This window comes from Felis catus, chromosome A2, assembly GCF_018350175.1.
Source record: "Felis catus isolate Fca126 chromosome A2, F.catus_Fca126_mat1.0, whole genome shotgun sequence".
NCBI classification, from domain to species: domain Eukaryota; kingdom Metazoa; phylum Chordata; class Mammalia; order Carnivora; family Felidae; genus Felis; species Felis catus.
In genome coordinates this window covers 14168629-14183177 of record NC_058369.1, presented here as the reverse complement: position 1 = coordinate 14183177, position 14549 = coordinate 14168629, and the positions used below count along the sequence as shown (strand labels likewise).

The window sequence follows — 14549 nt, the reverse complement described above, 5'->3', positions numbered from 1 at the left end:
ACCTTTCTCAAATGGATTGCCATTTATTTAAGGGCCCCACCCAGAGGCATTTGAATCGTTCCCAAGCCTTGGCTCCTGTATCCCAGAACACTCTCTTTGTGGCTAAAGCCCTAGAAATCGCATTTCTGGGACCAAGGGGGTGCTCCCCGGCATCTCCCCACCTCACTGCCTCCACAGCATTCCCATGCCATGTGGTTTTTGAGGTGACCCTGTCGGCACTTTGGTTTTCCCCAGCTGTGCCTGCCTCTCCAGGATACGGGGGGCTGTGGTCCCCGCAAGAGGCGGGCTCTGCCCTCCAGGTGGACTGAACCATAAAGCACGGGCCCTGACGCCTCCAGACCCTGTCCCCATTGCCCTGCACCTTTTGGGGACCCAGCTCTGCACCCCTCTCTGCTTCCTCCAGGTTCCCCTACTCTGAGCCCATCACTCCCACCACAACCGCCGCCCCCCCCCCCCAACTTCAACCTTCCCAGAGCCGGTGCCCACCAACTGCCGGTGACCTTGTCTGGCCTGGGCAGAGGGGACCCTGGCCCTCTGGGTCTTGATGTCCCCTCTCTGCAATGACTGCCTGATGCCCACCCACGGCGAGGGGGATCTTGAAGGCCGCAGATGCGCCAGCAGGGAGGAGGCCACAGCCAACCCTCCCCACGGGCGGTGAGCGGCGGGACTTTTCGAGCCTTGGTTTCTTTCCAGTGAGATGGGGCCTTGGGCTTGCAGAGTTAAAAGCAGTAATCTAGGAACGCTCATCGAGAGAGTGTTCAGAGGGGCTCGTCTTGTTTCTAAGCTTGTTTCCCCTTGTGAGGCAGACCTTACGCGTGAGGATCCCCAAGCCTAGTCACGGTGCCCCCGGCCCCTGCCCCCCTGCCGGCTGGAGGGCTCAAGGTCACACCTCCAAACTAACCACCTTTGGCAGAGGCGGGGTCGAGGCCCAGGGTCAGCCAGAGAGGGGTAAACTGCGGAACTCCCATGTGTTTGGGGGATCGGGTGTCGGTTGCCCGGAGGAGGGCGGGTGACAGTGCTGTAGCTGGAGTCAAATTCTCGCCCGGCTACTACTCTGCCCGCCGTCCCCCCATTGTACACACGGGGAAACTGCGGTCCAGAAAGAGGAAGAGCCTGACCCCCCCCCCCCCAGGCTGCGTCGGTTCTTTAAAGCCTTTGCGCCCTGCTTCCCCGTCTGGGGGCGGGGGGCAGCCCTGTGTTGCAACAGGCAGCAGCCTTTCCAGCCAGTGGTGGGGACTTAGAATTTAGCCCCAGGGTCAGGTATCGGTTCCTACTCATAAATGTCAAGTATTGAGGAGGCTCCTAAGACACCCAGCTGGCCATCAGTGGAGGTAGGTGACTCTTCACCGTGCTCCCAGACTCCGCTACGTCTGTGGGACCTCCATTCAACCTCCAGGGCCCGCCTCCCACGTCCCCTCCAGGCAGCCCACCCTGCTCTCTCCAGACCAAGACCTGGCTGCCCCTCTGGCTTCCGCAGGCCTGTCCCTGACCGCCCTGAGCTGAGGTTGCCCGGCTCTGTGTCACCCAGGCTGGGGCCTCCTGCACAGGGGACTGCATCTTATCTTTAAACCCTCAGCGTTAGGGGCACCTGGGTGGCTCAGTCGGTTGAGCGTCCGACTTCGGCTCAGGTCGTGATCTCACGGCTCATGGGTTCGAGCCCCATGTCAGGCTCTGTGCTGAGAGCTCAGAGCCTGAAGCCTGCTTCATGTTCTGTGTCTCCCTCTCTCTCTGTCCCTCCGCCGCTCATGCTGTCTCTCTCTGTGTCTCAAAAATAAATAAACATTAAAAAAAATTTTTTTTAAATAATAAACCCTCAGCATTAAGTGAATGTTTAATGAAAGGACAATGAGCAAGGGAACTTTGTCTAAAGTTCCCTCCTACAGATGGGACCCGCCTTGGGATGGACAGGTGGACTCTAGTCGAGTCTCAGCTTGGGGGTGTAACAACAGGTGACCTTGAACAAGCTCTGTGCACTCTGGGGCCCCCATTTCCTTCATCCATAACACTGGATAATGAAGCATGAGCTAGGAGAGTCAAGAATGCCCTATTGATTGAAAAGCCACTTTTCTATGGTATTTACATCACTGTATTAATATATCGGACTACTTAGAAATATAAATACAAACTCTTTTTCTAATTTTTTAATGTTCGTTTCTTCTTGAGAGAGTGTGTGAGCAGGGGAGGGGCAGAGAGAGAGGGAGGGAGAGAGAATCCCAAGCAGGCTCTACACTGTCAGCACAGAGCCCGCCGTGGGGCTCAAACTCATGAGGGGTGAGATCACGACCTGAGCTGAAATCAAGTTTCAAACACTTAACCGGCTGAGCCACTCAAACACCCCCAAACTCAAATATATAAATGCAAGGTCACTAATTCTGAAAAAACCCGCACCCACCTATTAACAGAACTTCCTTCGCAAAGCGGGCTGGGTCGTGGATGAAATCTGCACTATTTACCGCATACATTTCTGTGTGGCTTGAAGTCTTTGCTTGTTACGGTTTTTGAATGACAAAAACTTAAGTGTCGATGAAAATGTGGATGATAAACTCAGCCTTGGATTTGTTTTGAGAATCAAAGGAGATCACAAGTGTCAACTTCAGAGCCCATAGCACAGACTGTTTACTGTGACCAATCTTCTGATAGTTACTGGCCCCCCCCCCCCCCGGACTCTAATTCTCACATCCAGCAGAAGCTGGTCCATTTCTCGGTAGAGAAACTGAGGCCCTGGACAATCTGACTCCAGACCCACACTCAATGCCAGGATTTCCACCTGATCTAATCTGGTTTTGAAGCTCCCCATACACACACACACACGTGTGCTCACATGCGCAGCCACAAACATATGCACGCATGCACGCACATACACAGAGATACACGTGTGCGCGTGCAGGCTCAAAGACACGCACAGACACGCACACACATGCGCACGCAAACACGCCGTTTCTATTTCCCACCAAGCCCATGCTCACGGCCCTGGGAACTTGGCCGTTGCATCCGGCACCAGCCACTTCCTTCAGACCCCAGGAGGGGGCCTCACGAGCTGAGCTTTGCTCTGCTCCAGTTTTCTCCAGAGATTTCTCAGGTCGGCCTTGTGGGAGTGCCGCCCTCAGTTCCCGGAGTTTCCTGGTCTGGGGCGGGGGGGGGGGGGGGGGGGGGGGGGGGGGGGGGGCGAGGTTTCCGCTTAGAGATTTCAACATCCACGTCTAAATGACTGGCTCTTTTGCCTGGAGGCAGCTCAAAGCAAAGGGGAACTTGAGGTCTGGAACACCCTGTCTTAACGTGTCCTCACTGTGCTGTGTGACCTGCGGCCCGGTGATGCGCCTCTCTGAGCCGCAGTTTCCTCATTGATAACAGGGGAAGTAATGTCTCCTACCAGGGCTCTGAGAATCAAAGGCAGGACACTGCGAAGCTCACAGACGTCAGCTGCACAGGATGACCGTCCTGAGTCACTGCGGACTTGTCACTTTCCCATCCGCTTGCTCTTCCTGCTCCGGATAAAGGTCCCCAGTCCTTACCTAACCCCTGTGATGTGGTACAAGGGTCACAGTGGGGGACCTTGGGAAATTCACTTCACCCCTTGGTGCCTCAGTTTCCTCATTTGTGTAATAAGGATATTCCTCCCGCCCTCCCTCTCTGTCATCTAATAGCTATAGCGGAAGGGTCAGGATTGTATTCACCAAGAAGAGTTTCTGTGTAAGGGATTCAGAGGACGGCAATGCAGGCAGCCAGTAAATGGCCGAGAAGAAGCGCCCTCCCTCTGACCACGAGCCCGGCTCAATCTTAGAATCGCGGGGTGCCCTGGTGGCTCAGTCAGTGAGGCGTCTGAGTTCAGCTCAGATCATGATCTCACGGTTCGTGAGTTTGAGCCCCGCATTGGGCTCTCTGCTGTCAGCACAGAGCCCACTTCGGATCCTCTGTCTCCTTCTCTTTCTGCCCATCCCCTGGACTCTCTCTCTCTCTCTCTCTCTCTCTCAGAAATAAGTAAACATGAAAAGAAAAAGAGAAGAAGAAAAAAGTAAATGTGAGAATTGCCAACACCCAGGGGCACCTAGGTGGCTCAGTCGGTTGGGCTTCCGACTTCAGCTCAGGTCATGATCTCACGGCTCGTGAGTTCGAGCCCCGCATCAGGCTCTGTGCTGACAGCTCAGAGCCTGGATCCTGCTTCAGATTCTGTGTCTCCCTCTCTCTCTGCCCCTCCCCTGCTCATGCTCTTTCTCTGTCTCAAAAATAAATAAAAACATCAAAAAAAAAAAAAAAAAAAAAAAAGAATTGCCAACACCAAATACTTGCCTGTGTTGGCGAGGGAGGGCAACATCCCCTCCCTGCTGGGATCACCCAACCTTTTGGTTTCTAACTGGTGTAAACATCACATAAAATTAACCATTTGATTGTGAACAATGCAGTGGTGGGTAGTACATTCACAATGTCGTGCGACCAGCAGATCTGTCCGGTTCCAGAACATTCCCGTCACCCCAAAAGGAGACCCTGGGCCCATTAGCAGTCACTCCCTATTTCTCCTAACCTCTCCAGCCCCTGGCGACCACTAATCTCCTTCCTAAGTCTGTTCTGGACTGTTCTGGACTTTCTGGACTTTCTGCCTGTTCTGGACTTTTCACGTAGATAGAACCATACACTATGTGGGTTTTTTGTGTGTCTGGTGTCTTTCGCTGAGCGCAATGTTTCCAAGGTTCCTCCGCGTTGTAGCGCGTGTCAGGGCTTCATTCCTTTCTCCGGCTGAATAATATTCCACTGCAGGGATGGACCACATTTTGTTTATCCATTCATCCATTGATGGACATTTGGGCACTTTCTACCTTTTGGCAATTGCGAACAGGGCTGCTGCGAACGGGGCGTACGAGGATTTGTGTGAACACCTGTTCTCACTTCTTTTGGGTCTATTCCCAGGAATGGGATTGCCAGATCATGAGGTAACTCTACATTTAGCCTTTCGAGGAAGTGCCGAGCCATTTTCCACAGGGGGTTGGACCCTACATCGGACTTTCCGCCAACCCATCTGAGCCGATGTCTTTAAGAGCCTTGTTCCTCGCAGGGGCACCTGGGTGGCTCACTCGGTCAAGTGTCCGCCTTCGGCTCAGGTCATGATGATCTCATGGTTGGTGAGTTCGAGCCCAGCATCGGGCTCGTTGGGCTCTGTGCTGACAGTTCAGAGCCTGGAGCCCGCTTCAGATTCTGTGTCTCCCTCTCTGCCCCTTTCCTGCTTGCACTGTGTGGGTCTCTCTCTCTCTCCAAAATAAACGTTTAAAAAAAAAATTTTTTTTAAAGCCTGTTTCTGTCCCTCGCAAGGGCAAACCCACTGAGGTCAACCCAGGGCGGGAGGCCTATCCACAGGGCTTCCAGGAGCCTTGCTGGTGCTGGCAGAATCCTGGGGACAAAGCAAATAGAGGGAAGGAAGGGAAAAATTAAGGGAACTTCCGATATGAAATGTGATGCAGCTTTGAACAAAGCAGTTAACACCCTGGGAGAGAAAACCCGGTCGCAAAGGGTGGTGTGATTTTTCCAAAACTTTTGTAAAATGTGGACAGGATCCCCCATATAGGAGGACACGGAGAGGCCGAGAAGACAGAGCTTCTAACCTGGGAAAGTGGGCGGGGGCAGGGGGGGAGGGGTGTTTCCTACCCCGCCCCCCGCCCTGTCGCGTGCACATGCATGCCTGCGCGGTTTGAAAAAAAATCCATTGAAGAATATTCAAAGGAAGTGAAAATGACGAAGCCCATGCTGGCAGCAATTGTGGGTCTTTGTTTTGGAGACAGCTGGGCTTTTGGGAGGAAAAAAAGCGCCAGATTTGCATGGAGACGGTCTCTCTCCGCGTCGACCTGGATATAAAGCTTCCTTTCAGGACCTCTGTCTACGTGAAAGTCTCTCCAGCTCCTCCCTGGCAGAGTCTCTCGGTTGCCTTCCTCCCTCTATCTGTTGATTCACTCGCTCACTCATTCATTCGTTTGCCACACGCCTAACTGGGGGAACTTTCTATCTAGCATCTAAAACCCCACGATGAAACTACGAGCTGCATAGTCAGTGATTTGAAGGGAACATCCAAGGTACAAAGAAAGCGAAGGAGTGGCGCCCGGTCTGGGAGGTTACATGTCATGAGGATGAATAAGAGCATGCCAGGCAGAGGGGATGGCACGTGCCAAGGCTCTGGGGTACAAATGAGCCTGGCTGTGGGAGGGAGGGGCGGGAGGGAGTCAAGGTTGAGGGGTTTGGGGGGGGGGTGAGAGACAAATATCTATTATGTTTGGAGGCAATGGGGAGCCATGGGAGGCTTCAGAGCACAGCAGGGGAATAGCCCCATTTATACTTTTTTAATCATAAAACCCACATCAAATTCACAATTTCAAAGTGAACAATTCCATGGCATTTAGCACATCCACGACATCGTACAGTCATCATCTCGAACGTTTGTATCACCCCCAAAGGGAACCCTGCGCCCATGACTCATCACTCCCCAGTCCTCCACCCCCAGCCCCTGGCAACCACTCTGCCTTCTGTCTCTATGGATTTGCCTGTTCTGGACATTTCCTATCAATGGGATCACACACCGTGTGACCTTTTGTGTCTGGCTTCTTCGATTTATACTTGTAAAAGAGTAATCTGGAAGGGCAGGAGTGGAAGCAGGCACTGTGCTGTGCCGTGCACACCCCTGGATGCCTACCCCCATTTAACCGCAGCCAAAGGAACTCTGCTAGAGGCACCCCCTTTCGTGTTCACCCCTCCCTCCCCCCCACCGCACAGACTCCCCGCCCTTGTCTGCCCCGGAGCTTTCTTTAAAAATCACTCACCCGCAAATCCTCTCCCAGGCTCTGCTCCAGGGGCAGGCCACAGGTGCTAGAGGCCAGGGGGGAGGGTGTCATGTCCTCCAGTCCCCTGTACATGCCTCTCCTGCCCCGAAGTGGGCCAAGAGAAACAGAGCCGCGGCCCCTGTGTGCTGGATGGGCAGCTGTTTGGCAAAATGATCCGATACAGTTACCAGGAAGGATTTTCCAAGCAGTTCCATCGGTGCAGTGATGCCTTCGCTCCATGAAGCTGTGTCCGAGCAGCCTTGACCTCAGGCCATTGTGTGACCCTTCCCCCGGAGCCCGGACCTGAGCTGTCCACTCACTCCATCTTCTGGTCATCAGCATTCTTGGTGGATTATTGCAGTGGGCGGGGATGGCTGGGCTCAGCTGTGTCCCTCAGAAAACTTTCCAGTGTCTGAGTAAGCAGGAGCCTAGGTGAGCTGGGAGTGTCCTGGATGACATCAGATGTTTTAGAACATCGGGCACAGCACAGGGCACTCGCCACACAGGCTGACTTCATCTTTCATCGTCCTTTCATCACAACCTGTTTTACAGATGGGGAAACTGAGGCCCGGAGAGGTGGTTTAACAATCTTTATCACACCACTAATAAAGGCTGTATCCATGAGAATTTCTAGCTGCATAAAGCCAAAAGGGAACTAATTGGCTAATGGAATAGACAATGACAGCTTCAGGCTCGGCTGGATCAAGGGACTTAACCAACCTCACAGGGTAGCATCTTTCTCCATCTCTTGGCTCTGCTGTCCTTGTGTCAGCTTCATTGCCGGACGAGATGGCAGCCAGAAACTCTGAACTGACCCTTATCCACTTAAGCAACGTCTAAAAAGCTCTGTTGTCTGATAGCTATGATGGAAGTACCAGGATTGCAACTCACTTACTCAGCCTGGAGCACACGACTGTCTCTGAACCAATCATAGTGACCAAAGGGCCACTCTAGACTGATGGGCAGTGCCTGGGTGACCTCGCTGAGAAGGGAGAAGCCTGTACATACTAAGATGTCGATCCCAGGAGAAACGGAAACACACCCAGCAAGGGGGTAGAGCCAGGATCCAAACCCAGAACCTCACCCTGGAGATGTTGTCATCTCAGCCCCTTTTGTCCCAGTACGTTCACCCTTTCAGACGCCTCCAGCTTCAAAATTGCCATCATCAGGCCTGGGGAGGACCCCTGGAGTCCCCTGCCGCCGTTGAATCCCAACACCCGCCCTCCCCACCCCATCCCACCCCCGTCTCAGTTTCTTCATCTGTAAAATGGGTCATAGGGAGGAGGCAGCTTGCACTCAGTGAACGGTCAAAGGTCACCCTGGGATTACAAAAAACAAGATCCACAGTGAGAGTGTGAGGAAAGGACTTCTTTGAGCGACGATGGGGTCCACGTGGGAAGAGGTGTCCCATCCAGGGGTCAGGACTCAGCAGGGAAGGTACAGTGGGTGCCAGGCGCTTGGGAGCAGCTGGGGGCACAGCAGAGGCGGAGCACGTGGCCACCAGCCCAGCACTGGGAGGCCAGCCTCTGAAGGCTGCATTCATCTTCCTAGGAAAGGCACAATTCTCTCTTTCCCCTCAGCCCCTCCCCGGCCCCCTCCTCCGCCCTAGTTTCTTGTTTACCCATTCAGGGCTACGATTTATTTTCGGACCAGAACGTCCGTCCTCCTCACTCTCCATGGCCACCTGCCAGAGCCATGCACTGGCCACACCAGGAGAAAGGAGGCCAGAAAGAATCTAGCCTAGCTGAGAGGAGGCAGCGTCTTGGGGAAGGTTCTAGGTCAGGCCTGGTCTTTGACCTTCTGTTTATCCTCCTAGACAACCACGAGGGGTTGTGGGTGGCCCCAAATTTCCGATTTCTCCACACTCCTAATGAAGGGAGAGATTGAAATGCTGTTTACAGCACTGTCTTTGCTGCGGACGTGAACAACATCACCCTGGCTTGGGTGAGCCAGGCGTGGTCCAGGGTGAGTGGCGAGGTGTTTAAACATAAAGACTCCTTCAGTTCGTGTCGACAAAAGACGATGCACCCATTTTCATTTTCATTTTTAAAACTATATTATTTTATTCTGTTTACTAGATTTGACAAAGTTGAGTTCACGATCAGCCCCCCACCTTCAACTTGGCAAACTCCTATTCGTTCTTCAAAACCCAATGCACACACGCCCTCGCCCGTCCTTCACACGTCCACACAAATGCTACGTCTTTCCCCTCTCTGTGCTGTAAGGGAGGAAATCCCACAGCACTGTGGTCATCTGTCTATGACCCTCCCCTTCTGAGCCCTATTCTAGTACCCACTTCAGTGCCTGGTATACAGCAGATACTCAGTAAATGTAGAGATTTGGGGGAACATTTTTAGACACAGCTTCACTGAGATGTAATTCACATACCATTCGATTCATCCATTAAAGTATACAGCTCACTGGTTTTTAGGCTATTCACAGACATCATCAACCATCACCACGAGTTTAGAAAACTAAATTGTCCCCCAAATAAACCCTGTCCCCGTTAGCAGTCACTCCCCACCCACCCCTCCCCCAGCCCCTGGGCCATCACTAATTTATTTTCTGTCTCCGTGGATTTGCCTGTTCTGGACATTTCAGATGAATAGGATCCTACAACGTGTGGCCTCCTGTGTCTAGTTTCTTTCACCCAGTGCGATGTTTTCAGGGTTCATCCGTGTTGTAGCGCGTGTCAACATTGTGTCCCTTTTACAGCTGAGTGATATTCCGCTGTCAGTAGTCCCCTGAATTGGGTAGATGAGAGATCCAACCCTGCAGGCTTAGAAATCAGGAATGTGGGCTGGAATCGGCCCCCACTGACTCACCTGTGAAGGGGACCACACAGGTCCTGGATTCCTCCGATCGCCTTGGAGAGACCTGAGGACCCCATGACTGGAAAGCGTTCTTTCGCTGTCAGCTGCTATAATCACTTCCTCTTGCCTGGATCTCTCCAGAATGAACTTTTTGTTCTTTGAGGTCAATTGGTCTACGTCTCGGGCCTTTTGGGGCCACGGATGGCCCTTTCCGCGGGGCCCACAGTGGCCGGATCTGCAACCCGGATCAGGCCATGGGGTTTGGGGAGTGGCTGATCTAAGCACCTTGCCCTGGGTTTATTTTGGTCGAGGGTGGCAGGCTGGGTCAGCACCTTGGGGGCGGCCTCTGCCCAGGACTGTGAAACCCGAGGCCTCCAATGCGTGTCCTTGGCCCGCAGGTGTCTTGGGTAGCATCTGAGGCTGAGAGCCTGGTCTGCGTCCAGCCGGGAAAGGCCAAGGTAAGTGGCTGAGGTCTGCTTCTGGACGCTCTCACTTTGTCAAGAGAATCCTGTCTCTGAACAGCAAGCCCTACCTTTCCCCAGTGTCAGGCATCTGTGTCTGCATCAGCCAGGGCTCTCCAGAGAAATGGAGTCAACACAGTATATGTTTATTATATACACGAAGAGATTCGTTTTAAGGAATTGGCTCATGTGATGGTGGGAGGTAAGAAATCTGAAATCTATTTCCAACAGGCTGGAAACTCAGGAAGGATTTCTATGTTGCAGTCTTAAACACAATGCCTTTTTCCCTAGGAAATCTCGGCTTTTGCTCTTAAGTCCTTCAACTGATTGGACAAGGCCCACCCAGGAGTGCCAAGGATAACTTCCTTTCCTTAAGGTCAACCCCTCAGATATGTTAATCACACCTAGAAAATGTTTTCCCAGGAACACCTAGACGAGTGTTTGACCAAACAACTTGGCTCTATCGTCTGAACAAGTTGATGCATAATTTTAACCATCGGTGTGGCCCCCTATCCCCCACCCCTATAAACCACTCTTAAAATGCCATCTCCACGATGAAGCCTTCCATGCTGTGCCCCATCACAAAGGAGAGAACACAGAATTCTGTGACTGGCTGCATCTGGGCAGAGGGAGCCAGAAGGAGACTGAGCAGGGCAGGCATGAGGGGGTACCTGTGGGAAAGCAGTGGATATTTCACCGGGGACAGCCAAGGAGCTCAGGCAATGGGGAGCCATAGTAGGCACTGGAGCAAGGCAGGGGTATAGTTAGGGACACTAACTATTGCAAGACTTGTCCCTGGCTATTATGGGTCCGTTAACACCCTGAGGTGAGGGAGGGCAACAGGGGTCCGGGCCCCAGTCCAGGCAGGAAGTGGCAAGGCATGTGCCAAGGGCTGTGGGCATAGAGACAGGGCAGATTCAAGAGATCCTGGGGGTGGACGGGGTCAGCCTGGGATGTACGAACGGGAGTTGCTAAACCGTCATTCTGAGCTCAGTGCCAGAAATACCCCTCAGGCTGTATAAGGTCCTTGACTTGACCCTGAACGTCTGCGGCAGATGCCCCTTGGCCCCTACCCTGAAGTATAGCTTCTTCTTTTTCCGTAAGGCCTTCTTACGTTTCTACTTGGACTGGAGCGTACAAATCTTTCACCTGCTGCCACCAAGCACGTCCTTTCCTTTTGCAGCGGGGACTAGATTCAAGGTGTTTCCAGATTCTTTTAGCAGTTGCGGTTCTTCTGGGAGCTGTGATCCTTCTCCAGTGTTCTGCGATTTGTCAACTCTCCCCTAAGGAACGCGAAAGAGCTCAAAAGCCCCACACGGGTGAAGGAGACTCATCCGGATGCGTCTCAGAGAATTCAGTCCCTCTCTGGAATGCTGTCTTTTTGACATTCAGTTGCTCCGTATGACTGACAAGAATTGGAAAACCACAGCTTCTTGCAAGAGGTTGTACTGATTTTTTTTTTAAGTTTATTTTGAGAGAGAGAGAGAGAGAGAGAGAGAGAGAGAGAGAGCACAGTCAGGGGAGGGGCAGAGACAGAGAGAGAGAATCCCCAGCACACTGCGCACCACCTGCCCAGAGCCCGATGTGGGGCTCAAATTCACGAACTGTGAGAGCCTGACCTGAGCGGAAGTCGACACTTAACCGCCTGAGCCACCCAAGGCGCCCGAGGTTGTACTGATTTAATGGAAGGATCCTGCCTAAGGCGCTGTGCTCCTGAGCCTCAAGCCGACTCGTTGGGCACTCATCTTACAGACGAGAAGCTGGAGACTCTGGGAGACCAGGGGACAGCACGGCCACCTTACAGCGCCCCCGTGGGAGGTGTCCCGGCCTTGACTGCTCTGACCCATCATAGGACACAGGACATCACCAAGTCTCGCGTTTGTCGCCTGAGTAAAGGGGACCGTGCTCCAACTCGGTGAGGAGGGGCCCTGGGGGTCCGCACGAGGCAGGGTCATTATTATTATTATTACTTTTTAAGTTTTCAATTAAAATCTTCAATTTTCTTTATTACAATGATTTTTTGTTCGTCTCGTGGTGAAATACACATATGACATAAACTTCACCATCTTAGGGGCGCCTGGGTGGCTCAGTCGGTTAAGCGCCCGACTTCAGTTCAGGTCATGATCTCACGGTCCGTGGGTTCGAGCCCCGTGTCGGGCTCTGTGCTGACAGCTCAGAGCCTGGGGCCTGCTTCGGATTCTGTGTCTCCCCTCTCTCTCTGCCCCTCCCCTGCTCATACTCTGTCTCTCTCTCTGTCTCAAAAATAAATAAAAACATTAAAATAAATAAACTTCACCATCTTAACCGTGTTTAAGTGTCCATTTCAGTGGTTCTAAGTACGTTCACGTGGTTGTGCAAACCATCCCCACCATCCAGCCCCAGAACTTTATCATCTTCCCAAACTGAAATGCTGTCCTTGTTAAACACAAACCCCCCATTCCTCTCCCCCAGGCCTGGCACACACTCTTCTCTCTGCCTCTATGAATCTGACCACCGCAGGGACCTCACGTAAGCGGAATCATACAGTACCTGTCCTCTTGTGGCTGGTTTATTCCACTCAGCATAAGATCCTCAAGGTTCATCCATGTTGTCGCCTGAATTAAGACTTTTCTTCAGGGGCACCTGGGTGGCTCAGAGGGCTGAGCGTCCGACTTCGGCTCGGGTCACGATCTCGCGGTCTGTGAGTTCGAGCCCCGTGCCGGGCTCTGGGCTGACAGCTCAGAGCCTGGAGCCTGCTTCGGATTCTGTGTCTCCCTCTCCCTCTGCCCTTCCCCTGCTCATGCTCTGTCTCTCTCTCTCTCTGTCTCTCTCTCTCTCTGAAGTCGGACGCTTAACCGACTGAGCCACCCAGGTGCTCCGTGAATTAAAACTTCTATTCATCCATAAATGGACACGTGGGGTGCCTTCATGTTTTGTCTGTTGTAAATAATTCTGCCATAAACCCAGTGCCCAAATATCTCTTAAAATCCCTGTTGTCAGTTCTTCTGGGGATACGCCCAGGAGTGAGGTTGCTAGATCACGTGGTGATTCTGTGCTTAATGTTTCCAGCAACCACCAGACCGCTCCATCATGGTATATTTCACATTCCCACCAGCAGAACGCAAGGGCTCCAATTCCTCCACATGCTCACCGACACTTGTTACTTTCCCTTTGGTTTTATTTTAACCACCCTAGCGGTTGGTTTCATGCTGTGGCTTTGATTTGCATTTCCCTGATAACTAATGATGTTGAGCATCTTTTCATGTGCTTATTGGCCATGTGTATATCTTCTTTGAGAAAAAATGTCTATTCAAATTCTTTGCCCATGTAAAAATTGGGCTGTTTGTCTTTTTCTTGTTGAGTTCTAAGAGTTCTTATATTTTCTGGATAGTAATCCCTTATCAGATATATAACTTGCAAATATTGTCTCTCATTCTGTGGGTTGCTTTTTTACTCGTGATTGTTTCCTCTGATGCAAAACAGTTCTTAGTTTTGATAAATTCTTTGGATTTGATAAACTCCAATATATGTGTGTGTGTGTGTGTGTGTGCGTGCGTGCATATATACATACATATGTCATACGCAATGAACCATTGCCAAATCCAAAGTTGTGAGGCTTTTGCTCTATGTTTTCTTATTTTTACTCTTATGTTCAAGTCTTTGATCCATTTTGAGTTCGTTTTTTTTCATTGTGCGTTAATTTTTGAACACGGCATACGGTAAGGGTTCAGCTTCATTTTTTTTTTTTTTTTGCATGTGGAGATCCAGTTTCCCCAAGGCCATTTGTTGAAAAGACCCTCCTTTCCTAAACTTGAATGGCTTTGGCATCTCTATCAAAAATCATTTGCGCGTATATTTGAGGGTTTATTTCTGGGCTCTCTATTCTATCCCACTGGTCTACATGTTTGTTCTTACGTCAGTAACATACTGTTTTGATGACTATAGCTTTGTAGTGAGTTTTGAAATCAAGAAATTTGAGTCCTCCAACTTTTTCTTCTTTTCAAGAGTGTTTTGGGTATGCAGGGCTGCATATGCGTTTTATTGATTGATTGATTGATTGATTGATTGATTGATTTGAGAGCGGAGGGCACAAGTGAGCAAGGGGCAGAAAGAGAGAGAGAGAGAGAAGTGGGGCTCACCCAAAGCAAGGCTTGTGTTTTACCCAAAATGGGGCTCACGATCACCCCAATCAGGGCTCGAGTTTACCCGTTGTGGGATTCGAACTCATGAACCGTGAGATCATGACCTGAGCTGAAATCAGATGCTTAACTACTGAGCCACCCAGGCGCCCTCCCCCCATATGAGTTTTAGAATGGGTTTTTCCATTTCTGAAAAAAAAAAATGTCCTTGTGATTTTGATAGGGTGGCATTGAATCTGTAGATCCCTTTGGATAATATCATCATCTTAACAATTCCCAACCTATGAACTTGGGAGGTCTCTCCATCTATTTATGTCTTTTTAAATGTCTTTCAGCAATATTTTGTGGTTTTTTTTTTTA

At 51.4% G+C, this 14549-nt stretch overlaps 1 long non-coding RNA gene across 1 annotated transcript; it reads right to left on the bottom strand.

The window, feature by feature from the left end:
- Nucleotides 1–5160: 5160 nt before the first annotated feature.
- LOC109494932 lies at nucleotides 5161–9860 on the bottom strand. The gene is made up of 3 exons (XR_002150105.2): nucleotides 9623–9860; nucleotides 6798–7338; nucleotides 5161–5380 (listed from the first exon to the last, which is right to left on the bottom strand). It is a non-coding gene; the product is annotated as an uncharacterized LOC109494932 (long non-coding RNA).
- Nucleotides 9861–14549: the final 4689 nt, after the last annotated feature.